Source organism: Artemia franciscana, chromosome 15, assembly GCF_032884065.1.
Source record: "Artemia franciscana chromosome 15, ASM3288406v1, whole genome shotgun sequence".
NCBI lineage: Eukaryota > Metazoa > Arthropoda > Branchiopoda > Anostraca > Artemiidae > Artemia > Artemia franciscana.
In genome coordinates, this window is record NC_088877.1 from 6,412,197 (window position 1) to 6,428,518 (window position 16,322).

The window sequence follows — 16,322 nt, forward strand, 5'->3', positions numbered from 1 at the left end:
TCGCCCAATTTTCAGTTAAAATAATCCTTCCCCCTCCAAAACTGACTCGCATATGCACTTGATCCCCTACTATCTCAAATTGAAGTTTCCTTAATTTTAGAACTCATACACGTAGAAGTGAATCTGATGAAATTGCTTTTCCTTTATAGTTACTCACATTGGTATTATTAATATATGCTACCTAATTGCTTCTACTAGTTGTAATCCTAGCCTAAAATGGTTGTCATTAAATCAAGAATATGGACAAGATAGACGCTCCCAAATCTGTCAAATAAATCTTCACTTTCAAACTGTACTAGCAATAGTAACCATTATGAACTTTTATGTAAATTTATTACGCTTTGCCGTTAACGGTTGTGTGCAGCATCCAACATGATTAACCAATCAGAAGTTAGATACCGCTTCGCTTTTTTCTGAATAAACGACCTTGCTCTAATAGATCGAGTCAGTTCGGCTAGAGACACAAAGCAATCAACTTGTGGAGCTAAGGAGAATAGACTATGAGTAGTTGGAATTAGGATACCTGGAAAATTTGTAAGTTTTTTAATAAAGAACTTTTATTTCAGTCATCCCGTATATAGAATAATGTCAAATTCTTACGTTTTTTTTAATGATTAACTTGTTGATTAGTTTTTCTCCGATCATTTATTTAGATAAAATATGCATCACTGATTCTAGCAAGGGGATTGCTATAGGCCCAGATATAATTTGGGTAGATTTTCCAATTAACTAACTAATGATATAGCAAAGAAATAGACATACCTATAGAATCGGAATTTCATCCTTAATCCAAACATAACATAAATTTGCATCAGAAATGAACTTTGCCCACCTCTTAATGCGCAAATATATACCTCGAATTGTATATATGCAAAGAATTCTTCATTATTTTGTCAAACTGTAAGGTTAATTTCAAGAAAAGGGTGACTTATGGAGAATTCAGTATATGTATACAACTCAGAATATATATTTGATCATTAGGGAGGCCCAATAATTGATTGCTATAGGCCCAATAATTTGGGTAGATTTTCCAATTAACTAACTAATGATATAGCAAAGAAATAGACATACCTATAGAATCGGAATTTCATCCTTAATCCAACACATAACATAAATTTGCGTCAGAAATGAACTTTGCTCACCTCTTAATGCGCAAATATATACCTGAATTGTATATATGCAAAGAATTCTGCATTATTTTGTCAAACTGTAAGGTTAATTTCAAGAAAAGAGTGACTTATGGAGAATTCAGTATATGTATACAACTCAGAATATATATTTGATCATTAGGGAGATAAGGGGTAAAGCTCGTTTCCAACACAAATGAATGTTATATTTAGATCTAAAATAAAATTCTGATTGTATCATTAGTGAGTTAATCGGGGAAATTATTTAATTCAGAAATGGAGGATGTTGTTCACATTTTAGCAGTGTACCAGCAGCTTTCACATTTAAGAAGCAGTTTTGGTACTTGCGTGTTATCCCGACCACACTCAAGAACTGAAGTTAGGTTAATCATAATGAAGTATACCTAAATATGATGAAAATATGATATATCAGTCACAAAGTTATGGAGAGTACAACAGAGAATTATTTAAAGCGGGCCACCCAGAACGAAATATATTAAACACCTAATCTTAGCTAACCTAACCAAATCTATTTATTAAATATCTAATTAAAATATACCGGCATAGTACTTCAACTCGCTAAGGTTAAGCTGATTATCTGAGAGTCCATAGAGAAAAACAGGTTTTAAGCTGAGCAAACTTCTGGAGTGTGGTCGGGATAACGCGTAAGTACAGCAATTTTTTAGGGCGACATTCTTGAGTTTCCGGGAATCCTGTTGACGACTTTAAAAAATGACAATTTTTAAGGCTTTTAAATAAGTTACTGAAGTGGTAAACAAAGGGGACAGCAATTTAAGCTTCTGTTTTTTGTTGTCGATTTTGCTGTGAGAAGAGAGAAAATTAACATTTTTTTTTTGCTATCTATAGAATCGAATTTATTTTGGTTTATAGGCCTTGTTTGGCTTAAAATAAACTTTCAGGTCAAACTGTTTTTTCTTGAGTTGAGCATGCGAGAAAACTGGTTAAGAAAGAAGACATGACGCGTCACGAGATCCAATACAACGGAGAAACATGTTATTAGGGCTTATAACGGGACCGTCAGGAGGTGGTTGCGGGGTAAAAATAAACAACTATGATATTTTTAAAGAGCATGAAATAAGGAATTTAATGGTACAACTGTTTTTCTTACATACTATTTCCTTCAGAAGAGCTGCTAAGCTGCAATTTTACCGAATTTTATCTTTGTGGGAAGAAAATGTTCAGAATTTTGACTTCGTCAATGTATAATAAGTATGAAGAATGTATTCAAATAAATTTACTACCGAAATTAACTTCTGAGAAATTGCTTGGGATTCGACACCTAAAATGTCATTTTGTGTTTCTTCTGAAAAATTTATATTTTTTTAAAATACTCTAATGAGGTTACAAAAATACAAGTCGACCAAGTAATTTTGTGTTAAATGTAAAACAATCTAAAAGATTTAGATAATCGATTTTGCATCTGGATAATACTCTGTCGAAAAAAAATACTCTGCAGTAATATTAAAAAAAGATAGACATTTAGAAAGCTACCTAGTATCATCGCACCCATAAAGAAAAGGATGTGTTCGACTTTTAAATGATCTCAAACATAAAAAAGGGTATAGCATTTTAACTGAACAATATCAAACCGTTCATGGAAATGAAAAAATAGGTAAACAGCAACCCCTGTCTAAAGTAATACAAAATCGTTTTTGAAGACAAAATAAGCACTGCTTTCAAGAAAGCAGACTGCTTTCAAGATTTTGCTTTCAAGACTGCTTTCATTATTTTGTTTTCAAATATATAAAATTTATTAGGTTAAAGTTACCAATCAAAAGTTATAAGCATAAGAAAATTCGTATCATTAGAGAAAGAGAAGGAAATGCAATCATGAAGAGTAATGGATTATTGATGAACGTTACGAAGGAAAATTGTAAATGTCTAAGGACCCCTGGGAACAGATATTTCAGCCCTCTATCAACATAAAAAGGAGATTTTTCTTGAAGAGGGTGGTTAAGGATTCTTAGCTATTGTTTGTTTCCCCAGGAATGATCAGGATCGTCAATTAGGGGAGGGGGGCAATTAGTCCCTATGTTTTTAGTCCCCCTTTTTTGCCATGTTTTTTAGTCCCCATTTTGTACACTTTTTCTTAAGTATTACTATCATTGAAAAATGAGTTTTTTGATATTTCCATTGAAAGACAATAATAGCAGAACAAAATGTTGTTTAGATTTAGTATTTGATTAACATTTAAATTCTCATTAAATTATTTTAGCCCCTTTAAATCCAAACCTTTTACAGTTTTTGGTTAATTTTTTAACGTTGTACAAATGTTTTTATTGAAATGGCTTTTTAGTTAATAATTTTCTTTTTATATTTGAACTTTTTGTTATTAATTTTAGTCTACTGACAGTTTTGAGTTTTACTTTTAAGTTTTTATAAATGTTTACAATTGACGAAGCACTGTTTTGGTATTCTTTGCTTGTGATTGCTGTTTTTAAACATAATCATCTTTTCATGGAACTCACTTCTGCCTAGATACATTTTATTAGCCCCCTACCAGGAATTTAATAAATTTGAGGCTTCATTTATTTGTCTGGAATATTTTTCATTTGCCCACCAAAGATTAAGGAGGAAGAGATTCATGGATAGTTCTTTGGGAAAGAGGGTGTTGGAAGTCTCTAAAATTTAAAGGTCCAGGTTTCCCGATATTTGTCAGAGTTCCTCCCAATCGGTAGGGAGGTTTTGCTGGAGGGAGGAGGATTTAGCCCCCTGAACTTCCGTCATTTCAAGGTATATAGCTATTTTTTAACAAAATATATAAAAATATCATATCGTGGTGCTCTCTCGCGCCTAAGCATTTTTTTGACCCCATTAAGGGCAGAAGGGTACGGAGTGGGAACTCAAAGATAGTTAAATAATTCGAAGCTATCAAGGATCATAGGTATAAAGCTAGTTTCCAGAGACATATGGTCGCAGGACGGTGTGTTTTATCCCTAAATATATGTAGCCTATTACCCATATAAAATGAAGGATTATTACAAACAATAACTTGAAAGCTTTATTAGAATCAAAACAATAGAAATGAGACTGAATTTGGTACTTGTGTATTATTCAGAACACACTCAATAAGTGAAGCTAGGTTCTTTCGTGAAACTAACTACGATGCAGGTACATTCTGTATAAATAGTTTAGAAACAAATTTCGGCTATGTATTTGCACATTAGGGGGGTTGGGGTAAAACATATCATATATTAATACGTAAACTAACGATTGTTGTATTTAATATATGATATGCTTTACCCCCCCCCCCTAATGTGCAAATATATAGCCCAAATTTGTTTGCATAAACCAAACCAAAATACAAAACTAAATACTTAAATAAAACATACCTACAATTTATTTTGCAACAAAACCAAAGCTAATTGTGTGGTATAGAGAAGTTGCTTGACCAGTTTCTTGTGTCTTGTTCGCATCATTCGCGAAAGAACCTAACTTCACTTATTGAGTGTGTTCTGAATAATGTACAAGTACCCTTAACTTATTATATGCAGCATTAGACAGCTCTACAATATCTTTTAAAGAGGAGGGGGATCATTCTCTGGAATAGAGGGTGGTAAATGGGTGTCGGAAGACTTTAAAAGTATACTTCAAGGTAAAGGGTTTCCCAACGTTTAATCGAGTTCCTCCCGCTGAAAGTAGGGATTTAACCCATAAACTCCATTTGTTCTAAGGATTATATCTGGAGTAAGTGTTAATATTGGGTGTCCAGAGTGTAGCCGAACGGCTCTTATTGTGCAAATGTTATGAGTTGTAAAATGGAAGATAAACCCCTATTCTTTTCTGAAAAAAAGAAGAAGGGCGAGATGGCAGAACCCAAATATCAAGATTACCCATAGAGTCCCCTTAAAAATATGAAAATTATAACCAGAACATGCAGTTTTTTTTACTTGGACCGTTTTAAGGGTGTACTTTTTTTTAATATGATTTGTATCTGTTAGAGCCATTGGTCATAGAAATGACATATACGGCTAATTCAAACGAATTCTTTTTCAATTCTACGATCTTTCTCTTAAGATGTAACACTTTGGTACCCCAGTAAAGGTCTTTTCTGTCACATTGTGTTGCTATACGACAACTGTGATCCAAATTAAGGCGATATGTCATAGATCCAAAATTATGAAATTGCCATTTGTTTTAAGTCATCAAAACATCCCCTAATTTTTAGTCCCCCCCCCCCGCACAAACAAGTTACCAAAGACATACTCCCATGTGATGGTGTGTCTCCTTCCACTCATTATTGTAGAGTCTATCCTATCCTTGCCGGGCACGTAAATATATTATTTTTTTTTGGGGGGGGGTCATATTCTTCTTGGAGGGAAGGAGAGCAAAATAATAATAAAAATAATTTCATTTGATAATATGAGATAAGAAGTACAAAGAAATTAAATAAAATTTGGATTTTTTTAGGGGGGGACTCCCCCTGAGTACGCCTCTATTCCGAACTATGGGGAATTAAAATGGACCGAAATGCAAATTAAGTTTTTCATTTAAAATTCTGCAGTGAAAACGGGCAACAATAAAAATTACGTTTTCACTTGAAATTTAGCATTGAAATCTAAAACCTAAAATGAGCAGATGTCAACCTATATATGAAGGGGATGCTACCCTTTTCCTTGTTCAATACCTCGCTCATGAAGCGAGAGCCAATATCGCTTTACTTAAGGCATACATCATACAAAAAGTTATAGCCAGCTGATAAGTATTGGTGTTTTTTATTTTATTAAACAGTTCTTGGTAACGAACTGTAAGTAAGGAGCAACCCTACTTAATAGTTACCGACACTCTAAAAAACGGAATTCTGATACCAATAGTTATATCAAACAGTTTGTGGTAACGAAGTGTAGTAAGGAGTGACCCGGCTCACTAGTAACCGAAATTCTAAAAAACGGAATTTCTATAACAATAGTTACATCAAAAGAATCGCATTTTAATGCTGATTTTAAATATATAAGTTTCATCAAGTTTAAATTTACCCATAAAAGTTACAAACCTGAGAAAATTTGCCTTATTTCAGAAAATAGGGGGAAACACCCCTTAAACGTCATAGAATCTTAACGAAAATCACACCATCAGATTTAGCGTTTCAGAGAACTCTACAGGAGAAGTTTCAAGCACCTATCTACAAAAATGTGGAATTTTGTATTTATTTGTCACAAGACAGGTCACGGATGCGTGTTTATTTGTTTGTTTTTTGGTTTTTTTGTTGTTTTTTCCCAGGGGTGATCGTATCGACCCAGTTGTCCTAGAATGTCGCAAGAGGACTCATTCTAATGGAAACTAAAAGCTCTAGTGCCTTTTTTAAGTTACTAAATAAATTGGAGGGCACCTAGTCCCCCTCACACGCTCATTTTTTTCAAAAAGTCACCGGATCAAAATTCCGAGATAGCCATTTTATTCAGCATAGCCGAAAAACTTAATAACTATGTCTTTGGGGACGACTTACTCCCCCACAGTCCCCGTGGGAGGGGCTACAAGTTACAAACTTTAACCAGTGTTTACATATAGCAATGGTTATTGGGAAGTGTACAGACGCTTTCAGAGGGATTGTTTTTTGGTTGGGAGGGGAGAGGTAGATGGGACGGGTTTAAGCGGGGGAGCTTTCCATGGAGGAATTTGTCATGGTGGAAGAAAATTTCCATAATGGATGTGCAGGACTTTTTAGCATTTTTTTTTCAAATGAAAAAATAAATATGAAAATGTTTTTTCAACTGAAAGTAAGGAGCAGTATTAAAACTTAAACGAACAGAAATGATTAAGCTTATGAGGGGTTCATCTCCTCCTAATACCTTGCTGTTTAGGCTACGCTAAAGTAATATTATTAATTTCAACCATTTATTCTACGGCCTTTGTGATCCAGGGGTCATTCTTAAGGAATTGGGACACGATTTAAGCTTTAGTGTAAAGAGCGAGGTATAACCGAGGGGGTACCCCCCATAAACAGAATGGATACATATGAATATAGAAGTTCGTTACGTAAGTTAATTCGTAAGTTACGTATATTTTTACTAATAAAAGCGTTCGTAAAAAATTAAAAGTTCTAGTTGCCTTTCTAAATAACCAAAAAATTGAAGGGTAACTAGGCCTACTCCCCCGCTCCGTCTTTTTCAAAATCGTCCGATCATAATTATGAGAAAGCCATTTAGCCAAAAAAAAGATTAATGTGCAAATTTCGTTTTGATTATTCATGTGCGAAGAGCCAAAATCAAAACATGCATTAATTCAAAAACATTCAGAAAACAGAAATTACTCCGTATATGAAAGGGGTTGTTCCCTCATCAACGCCCCGCTCTTTACGCTAAAGATTTTTTTTACTGTTTTTAAAAGTAGAGTTGAGAGAAAGAGTCAAACTTTAGCGCAAAGAGCGGGGCGTTGAGGAGGGAACAGCCCCTTTCATATACGGAGTAATTTCTGTTCGTTTTGAGTTTTAATGTCACTCCTTACTTTCAGTTAAAAAAACGTGTATGTTGATTTCAAATATATAAGTTTCATTAAGTTTAGTCTAACCAATCAAAGGTTACAAGCCTGAAAAAATTTGTCTTACTTTCGAAAAAAGGGGGAAACACCCCCTAAAACTCATAGAATCTTAATGAAAATCACACCATGAATTCCTACCAGAAAACAAAAGATATATCAAAAGAATCAAATTTTTATGCTGATTTCAAATATCTAAGTTTCATTAAGTTTTGTCAAACCAATCAAAGGTTACAAGCCTGAGAAAATTTGCTCTACTTTCGAAAAAAGGGGGAAACACCCCCTAAAACTCATAGAATCATAATGAAAATCACACCATGAGATTTTACCAGAATACAACAGATAGCCTATATCAAAAGAATCAGATTTTTATGCTGATTTCTAATATATAAGTTTCATTAAGTTTAGTCTTACCAATAAAAGCTTACGAGCCTGGGAAAAATTGTTTTGCACACCATCAGATTCAGCGCATCAGAGAGCCTAATTGTAGAGGTTTCAAGCTTCTATCTTCAAAAATATGGAATTTTGTATTTTTTGCCGGAAGAAAGATCACTGATGCGTGTTTATTTGTTTTTTTTCCCCAGGGGTGATTTTATCGACTCGGTGGTCCTAGAGCATCGTGAAAGGGCTCATTGTAATCGAAAAGATTGGAAGGCAACTAGGTCCTGTAGTTGCCCTAAAAAACATGCTTTTTAACTGAAAGTAAAGAGCAACATTAAAACTTAAAAAGAACAGAAATTGTGTGAAGGGGGTTGCCTCCTCCTCAACACATCACTTTTTACTCTAAAGTTTGAATTATGTCCCAATTTCTTAAAAAAGACTCTTGAAACACAATGGTCGTTTAAATGGAAAAATAAGAAGCTTTTTTCAAAAGTACTAAGAAACTTTAGCGTAAAGAGCGAGGTGTCTGGGAGGAGGCAACCCCCTTCTTAAACTTAATCATTTTTGTTAATAATTTATGTTCATTTTAAATTTTAATGTTGCTCCATATTTTCAATTGAAAAATCTTTTCTTTTCGTTTGTTTGATTAGCGTAATGAGGTGTGGAATAAGGAGGGTGGTGTATAATGATTTTTTTTCGTTTCAAATTTCAGCTTTGCTGGTCAATTTAAAGGGGATCTACTCGGATTTCATATCAAATATCATTTAATTTGATCATTTGATCATATCATTTCATTTGAAAAACCTGTTCATTTTATGGAGATGTGGTTCAAGGATTTGAATGAGATAAAATCTATTGAAATACAGCATGAAGCTTAAGGCCGTGATTAAGTGAGCTGATGGAACCCGAAAATCCCATGTTAAAATTGAAAATTCATATTTAAAAAGTACTCGTTGGCGGAAGATACCGCTTTTGATATCAGGCCGTAGCTTCTTGAAGATGCTACAAAATGTTTGCTAGGATTTTGCTCTATTTCCTCTATTTGCTTAGAAATCTTAGAAAATGTTTAGCTCTTTTTCACATATGTACATATGAAGGATATTGCTTTTAGAACAAACTATGATGAGCAAGAGACAATAACCTTTAATATGATTGCAACCATTTGTCGATGTATTTTCCTGTTTTCGAACTGTCCCGTAGAATATTTTCAGCTACCTGAAATTTTTACAAGTTTTTTGCCAGAAAGAATCGTTTCAGATCGCCCTAGAGACCAGATTGACAAGCTGGTATAATTAACCTTCTATTTCCGCCAATGAATAAGTGCTACTTGAAGGGTTTTTGACAATCGACGGTCTCTAGAGAATTGAGAGACAGAAGGCTACCCTAACTTCAATTTTGAACCTCGATGTTTTCAAGTTCACTTAATCACGGCCTTAATATTGGTGCTTCGTATTGGCGTATGCTACATAAAAATAAAATATTTGTCAGTCTTTGGACCAGATTTTGACTTGCCCTTCCCCATAATGAAGATATAACCCTTTCTTGGAGTAAGTGTGATGGCAGAACAATTGATCATGTATTTCACGTTATCTTCAGAACTGTCACAAGACTAACATAATTATCATAAACACTGCCAAGGCTCTAGCCGCAATGGACCAAGCTGCAAAGGACCAAGGACCTCGTCCAAGGATTAAGAGGACCAAAGACCAATTGATCCTTTTGGTTCCCTTCCGCTTTATATGAAGTAGATACCCTTCTGAAATGCAACGAGTAGATGAAAATTTCGTTTCTTTGGATAGGGTTTTGATTTGATTTTTTTTCAGTTTGAACTATACTACCCTGTTTTACTGCAATAAACTTGTGTGTCAAGTACAGGTTAATTCAGGAATATACCTTCACATAAGGGTTAAGAAAATATGGAGAGATTAAAGCCTAAAATCCACTGTTTTGTAGTTCAACTGGGCGCCGAAATATATGTTTTTGGCTATACTACTGCCAATAACAACAATAAATTACGGCCACCGTACCTGAGGCAGACATTTTGTATTAAAATATTTTCACATCATCATCATAAATGACGATATTCAAGTATCTTGATATCTTGGGATATCGATGGAATTGAGGAAGTTTTCCTTGAAGGATTACAATCTATCGAGCTCAAAACCTAAAGCGCTGCTATGAACTTCTTGAAGAGCTAAGTAAATTATTTTGTATGAAAAAACAAAAAAACAAAAAACAGTTGGTTGCGCATTATCTGTTACAAATATGCTACTCCTACTACTAGTAGTAGTAGTACTTCTACTACTACTACTACTCCTACTAAATTTTCACTGCAGCACCAGGCCACCTGAGGCCAACAAAGTTGCGCTAACTACTACTCTATCCAAATATGTTCAGACATCCCTTCTTTACCCCCTCCCATGAAGTTCCAATATGAAGGATATTGGAGTTCCCCAATATGGAACTCCAATATGGAGTTGCAATATGGAGTCCCATTCAAATATGAATGGGAGGGGGTAAAGAAGAAATCCTTCCTTGTTACCCCTCACCCTCCCCATTCTGGGATGACCTGACTTTCGTGTGAGGCAGCTTTTATTGCTGTGTCGTTGTTTATTCCTCTGCCATTAGCTATTTCAAAATCTTTGGTGATAACACAGACCAACTGTAATTTTGTTGTCAAGACTTTTTGAGAAGGTTTTATATGAATACAATTCATATTGAATATGATTCATATGAATATGATTCGTATGAATATATATATATATATATATATATATATATATATATATATATATATATATATATATATATATATATATAAATATATATATATATATATATATATATATATATATATATATATATATATATATATATATATATATATATATATATATATAAATAAGTTGTTTGTTTGCGCGTCTGTCTGTCTGTCCGCATATGACGTCTGAATTATTTCATCATATACCAAATTCAAAAACGAATGTATTCAAGCCGAAGTAGCTGAGTTGGTAAAGCGTTATGTTCCAGGTTCTAGGTCCGAGAGGTCCCAGGTTTGAACCTTGGCTTTAGCATTAATACAAAAGAAGAAAAAAAAAACTAAAAAAAAGGTAAAAACAAAAACTAAAAAGGCTAAAAATTAAAAAAAAAACTAAAAAAGGTAAAAAACTAAAAAATAAAAATGAAAAAAAATAAACAAACTAAAAAAAGGTAAAACTACAAAAAAAAAACTAAAAAGAAAAAAAATAAAAACTAATAAAAAAACTTAAAAAACTAAAAAAACTAAAAACTGAAAAAGAAAAAAAAACTAAAAAAAGGAAAAAAACTGAAAAATAAAGGAGAAAAAGAAAACTAAAAACCGGGTCACAGGGTATATAAGTGACGACCGGGACACTCAAAGAGAAATTACAGACTGGGACACTGGGACGCAAATAACGACCGGGACATATAAATAAAGACCGGGACATTCAAAGATAAATTACAGACCGGGACACAAATGACGACCGGAGCACAAATGGCGACTGGGACACCAGGACACAGGGAATATAAATGACGACCGGGACGCTCAAAGAGAAATTACAGACTGGGACACTGGGACACAAATGACGACCGGGATACTGGGAATCTAAATGACGACCGGGACACAGGGACACAACTACAACGGGGACGCCGGGGGCACAAGGGGACATATAAATGACGACGGGGACACAGGGAATATTCGATTAGCAATTACCATCAACAAAGCTCAAGGGCAATCATTAGAATAATGAGGTTTAGATCTGAATACGGATTGTTTTTCCTATGGACAATTTTATGTTGCATGTTCAAGAGTCGGTGAACCTGACAATCTATTTATATGCACAGACAATGGGACATCGAAGAATGTTGTATATTCGCAAGTTTTACGTAGTTAAAAACATATATATATATATATATATATATATATATATATATATATATATATATATATATATATATATATATATATATCTATTTGTATTCACAGGTGGGAGACAGGGACACAACTACAATGGCGCGTAATCAATATGGCGCGTAACGACTTACGCGTGCGGAGGGGGGGGGGCTGGGGGGGGCGCGAAGCTCCCCCACCAACTAGTTGTTGGGGGGCGCTTCGCGCCACCCCAACAGCTAGTATATATATATATATATATATATATATATATATATAAATGTCCTGTCTGTTATCTGTTGCAATATGACGTCAATATATATACTCAAAGAGAAAGTATCACTAAGTCTGTTAGCTGTTACAATATGACGTCAATATATATATATATATAAACAACTTTTGAAGTCATATTTTTAGTTCATAAATATATGTGAAGAAAAATGATTCAAAACTGTTTCAGTTGTTTGAACGCAAACATTTACTGTGATGAAAAAAGTGGAGAATTGGCTTGTGAAGAGTGTGGGACTGTAATTGATGATTTTGCCGTTGATGTATCCGTACAATTTGTTGAGAATGGTAAAGGTAGGGCTTCTGCTGAATTCAGATTTGTAACCCATGATAGAGAAGGTGCAGGTATAGTTCTCTCCCGTCCAATTACGCTTAAAAAAGGAAGAGATCGCATCGAACACATTTCTGGACTCTTACGGATAGATGGTGACAGAAATGTTGTAGATTTTGCTAAATCTATATATCAAGATGCTGTTGATAAAAATTAACTATAGGTCGATCTGCGCAGATTACTGCAGCTGCCTGTGTATATATTGCTGGCAGATATAAAAACAAAGACCTCATGTTAATAGATTTAGCTGAAAAATGTCAATTAGATGTCACCAAAGTATTCCACGTATTTTCAGATATAAGCTTTAACCTTAACTTAAAAGTACTATTCCACGATTCTTGTATATTTGTTGCTCGGTTTGCTTATGCCCTGGGATTGGGTCGACAAACCAGTGAAATAATTAAGATATCGTCAATATTCGTAAAACAAATGAAAGCTGACTTTATCATTCTTGGAAGGTATCCAACTGGTATAATTGCTGCTGCGCTGATTCTTGCTTGTAGAAGCGTTGGGATAGATAAAAGTGTTGATGATCTGATCAAAGTTGTGAATGTGCACCATACAACAATCAGAAGAAGAATGATGGAGTTTGCTCTAACTGAATCTGCCCAACTAACTGCAGAAGAACTTCGAAAAAGGGATGTAAACGGTCAAAATCTACCTGAATCTGATCAGCCACCTTGTGTTGTGAGGCAAAAAATCAAGGCTAGAAGGCCTCAGCCCCCAACCCCATCATCTGATGAAATCAATGCACTGGTTAAAGAAATCAATGGAAAGTTAGAGAAAATTAGAGAGCAACATGAACGAAAGTTCAAGGCAAGGTACCTGACTGGTAATCTAGATAATCGAAATATGGAAAAAGAAACCGAAGAAGTTATTGCGGAGGATGTGGATGCAATTCTGATTGAAGATTCAAATGTTGACAATGAGGAAGAAATAGAACCAGTAAGGGAAAGGAAGGAACAAAAACAATTAGAGTATTCATCGACTCTTGTAGGAACTGGTTTTAATGACGAAGAAGGAGATAGGAGTAGATATCCAAAATTTCAAAGACTCTGGGAATGGACTCAAAGAGCTGATAAGAAAACATTTGAAATGTGTGCTAAGGACAATGGAGAGCTTGATTTGACTGGAATTGATGATGAGGAATTGTCCTATTATCTCTGTGCCGATGAAAAGGAAGTTTCTAATAGGAAGAGAATGTTTTGGAAATCAGAATATGATTCTTTCTTAAAAGAAAAAGCTCGGAGAAAGAAACTACGGTTCTCAAAAAATACAAAACGACTGACGAAGCGTACACTAAAATAAAAAAAAAGTGAACTACTTGGCAAAACTAGTGCTGAGGCATTTGAGAATATGGTGAAGAAAACCTCTTTTGGAAAGAAAATTGACAATGAACAGTACGCAAATATTATGAAGTTCTTAAACGAAGGAAAGGAAGCAACAGACAAAAATTCTACCTTTACTAACGAGAAAGAATGTGTGAACAAACCAACATCCCCCATAAAACATTTGGAGAAAGTATTTGCAAAAAAGGAAATCTTTAACTTGATTCCAGATGACTATTATGCCCAGGAAGGATCTGAGGCAAACCTCACGTCAGAGGATATTTCTTTAGATGACAGTGATTATTATGAGGAAGAAGAAAATGTTGAAGAGATGGAGCAAACATTTGAAGAATATTGAGTCCCCTCGTTACTTCGTTTAAATGATGAATTTTAGTTGATATAATTTTACTCCATCTTATCCTGTTTATTATTTATCGTCTTGCTGCAATTAATTGGGCTAATGTAATATTCATCGATTAGTTTTTATGGCACTTGGTATTAACCAAGTGACATATAGCGATCGCAAAATCTGTCGGTCTGTCCGTCTGTCCCGGTTTTGCCACTTTAGGCACTTCCAGGTAAGCTAGGACGGTGAAATTTGGAAGGCATATCAGGGACCGGACCAGATTAAATTAGAAATAGTTTGTTTCCCAATTTGACTAACTGGGGGAGGGGGCAGTGGGGGGCCGGTTAATTCAGAAAAATGGAAAAATGAAGCATTTTTAACTTATGATGGGTGATGGCATCTTAATGAAATTTGATGTTTGGAAGGATATCGTTTCTCAGAGCTCTTATTTTAAATTCCGGCTAGATCCGGTGACATTGGGGGGAGTTGGAGGGGTGAAGTTGGAGGTAGAGTGGAGGGATCGGGATGAAACTTGGTGGTAAAAATAATCACAAGTCCTAGATACGTAATTGACATAACCGGAATGAATATGATCTCTTTGGGGAGTTGGGGGGGTGGGTTAATTCTGAAAATTTGAAAAAATGAGGCATTTTTAACTTACGAAGGAGTGTTGGATCTTAATGAAATTTGAAGTTTGGAAGGATATCGTGTCTCAAAGCTCTTATTTAAAATCCCAGCTGGATCCGCTGACACTAGGGGGAATTGAGGGGGGAACCTAAAATCTTGGAAAACGCTTAGAGTGGAGGGATCGGGATGAAACTTAGGGGGAAAAGTAAGCACAAGTTCATGATACGTGATTTAAATAACTGGAACGGATCCACTCTCTTTGGTGGAGTTAGGGGGAGGGTTAATTCTGAAAAATTAAAAAAATGAGGTATTTTTAACTTACGAAGGAATGATCGGATCTTAATGAAATTTAACGTTTGTGAGGATATCGTGTCTCAGGGCTCTTGTTTTAAATTCTAACCACATCCGGTGACCTTGGGGGAATTGGGCGGGGGAACATAAAATCATGGAAAACGCTTAGAGTGGAGTGGTCGGGATGAAACTTGATGGGAAGCAGTTATAGATGCGAGATTGACATAACTGGTACGAATCCGTTCTCTTTGGGGGAGCTGAGGGTTGTTAATTTGGAAAAATTAGAAAAATTGAGGTATTTTTAACTTAAGAATTGGCGACCGGATCCAAATGAAATTTGATAATTAGAAGGAACTTATGTCTCAGAGCTTTTCTCTCAAATCCCGACCAGATCTTTTGACTTTGGGGGGAGTTGGAGGGGGAAACTGGAAATCTTGGAAAACGCTTATAAATGTCGTAGGTACTCCTGTCTTTTAAGGGCTCTGGATAAGTGTACTTATTACGAGTTGCTCTATTTATTACCTTGAATGGACTTTTCACTACTTTGTTTTAATTTTTAGAAGGATTTTTACTATTTACTTTTCATGGGTATGCATGAACTTAATGAATTTTGAATGTGTCGAATCAGTACAAAACAGTAATTCCTTTAATTTAGATGTTGCTCTCAAACTTCCGTTTTTCATAGGGCTCCGGATATAGAACTCATTACGAGTCGCTCTTTTTATTACTATGAATTGACTTTTCCCTACTTTTTTTAGTTTATGGAAGTATTTTTACTATCTATTTTTCACGGATCCGTTTAAACTTAAATGAATTTTGAATATATCGGATCAGCAAAAGTCAATAAATCTCATCATTTATATTTTACTTGCAAACTTCCATTTTTTAGACCTCTGGATATCTTCGAAGACCACACTGCCTTTCCATGACGAGAGTAAAACAGTTCAAAATAGGGATGAAACATTTTAATTGACAGTGAATATATATAAAAATTATTTGACTGGATATTTCGAACACATATACAGTGTTCATCATCAGCAGTAAAACTACTGCTTTTTTTTACTGCTGATGATGAACACTCTATATGTGTTTTCGAAGTATCCAATTAAATAATTTTTACATATATTCACTGTCAATTAAAAGGCTTCATCCCTATTTTGAACTGTTTTACTTTCGTCTGGATATCGTACGCTCATTA

The 16,322-nt window shown here is 34.7% G+C and overlaps 1 protein-coding gene and 1 pseudogene across 7 annotated transcripts in view; both read left to right on the forward strand.

Annotated features, from left to right (window-relative positions):
- Positions 1–413: 413 nt before the first annotated feature.
- LOC136035992 (cardioacceleratory peptide receptor-like) overlaps positions 414–16,322 on the forward strand; it is a 473,226-nt gene continuing 457,317 nt past the window's right edge. For all 7 annotated transcript variants that reach the window (XM_065717902.1, XM_065717908.1, XM_065717903.1 and 4 more), the window contains exon 1: positions 414–534. The gene's annotated coding sequence lies outside the window, so the exon portion shown is untranslated. The remainder of the gene's footprint in view (positions 535–16,322) is intronic.
- Positions 12,162–14,762, forward strand: LOC136035986 (transcription factor IIIB 90 kDa subunit-like; annotated as a pseudogene).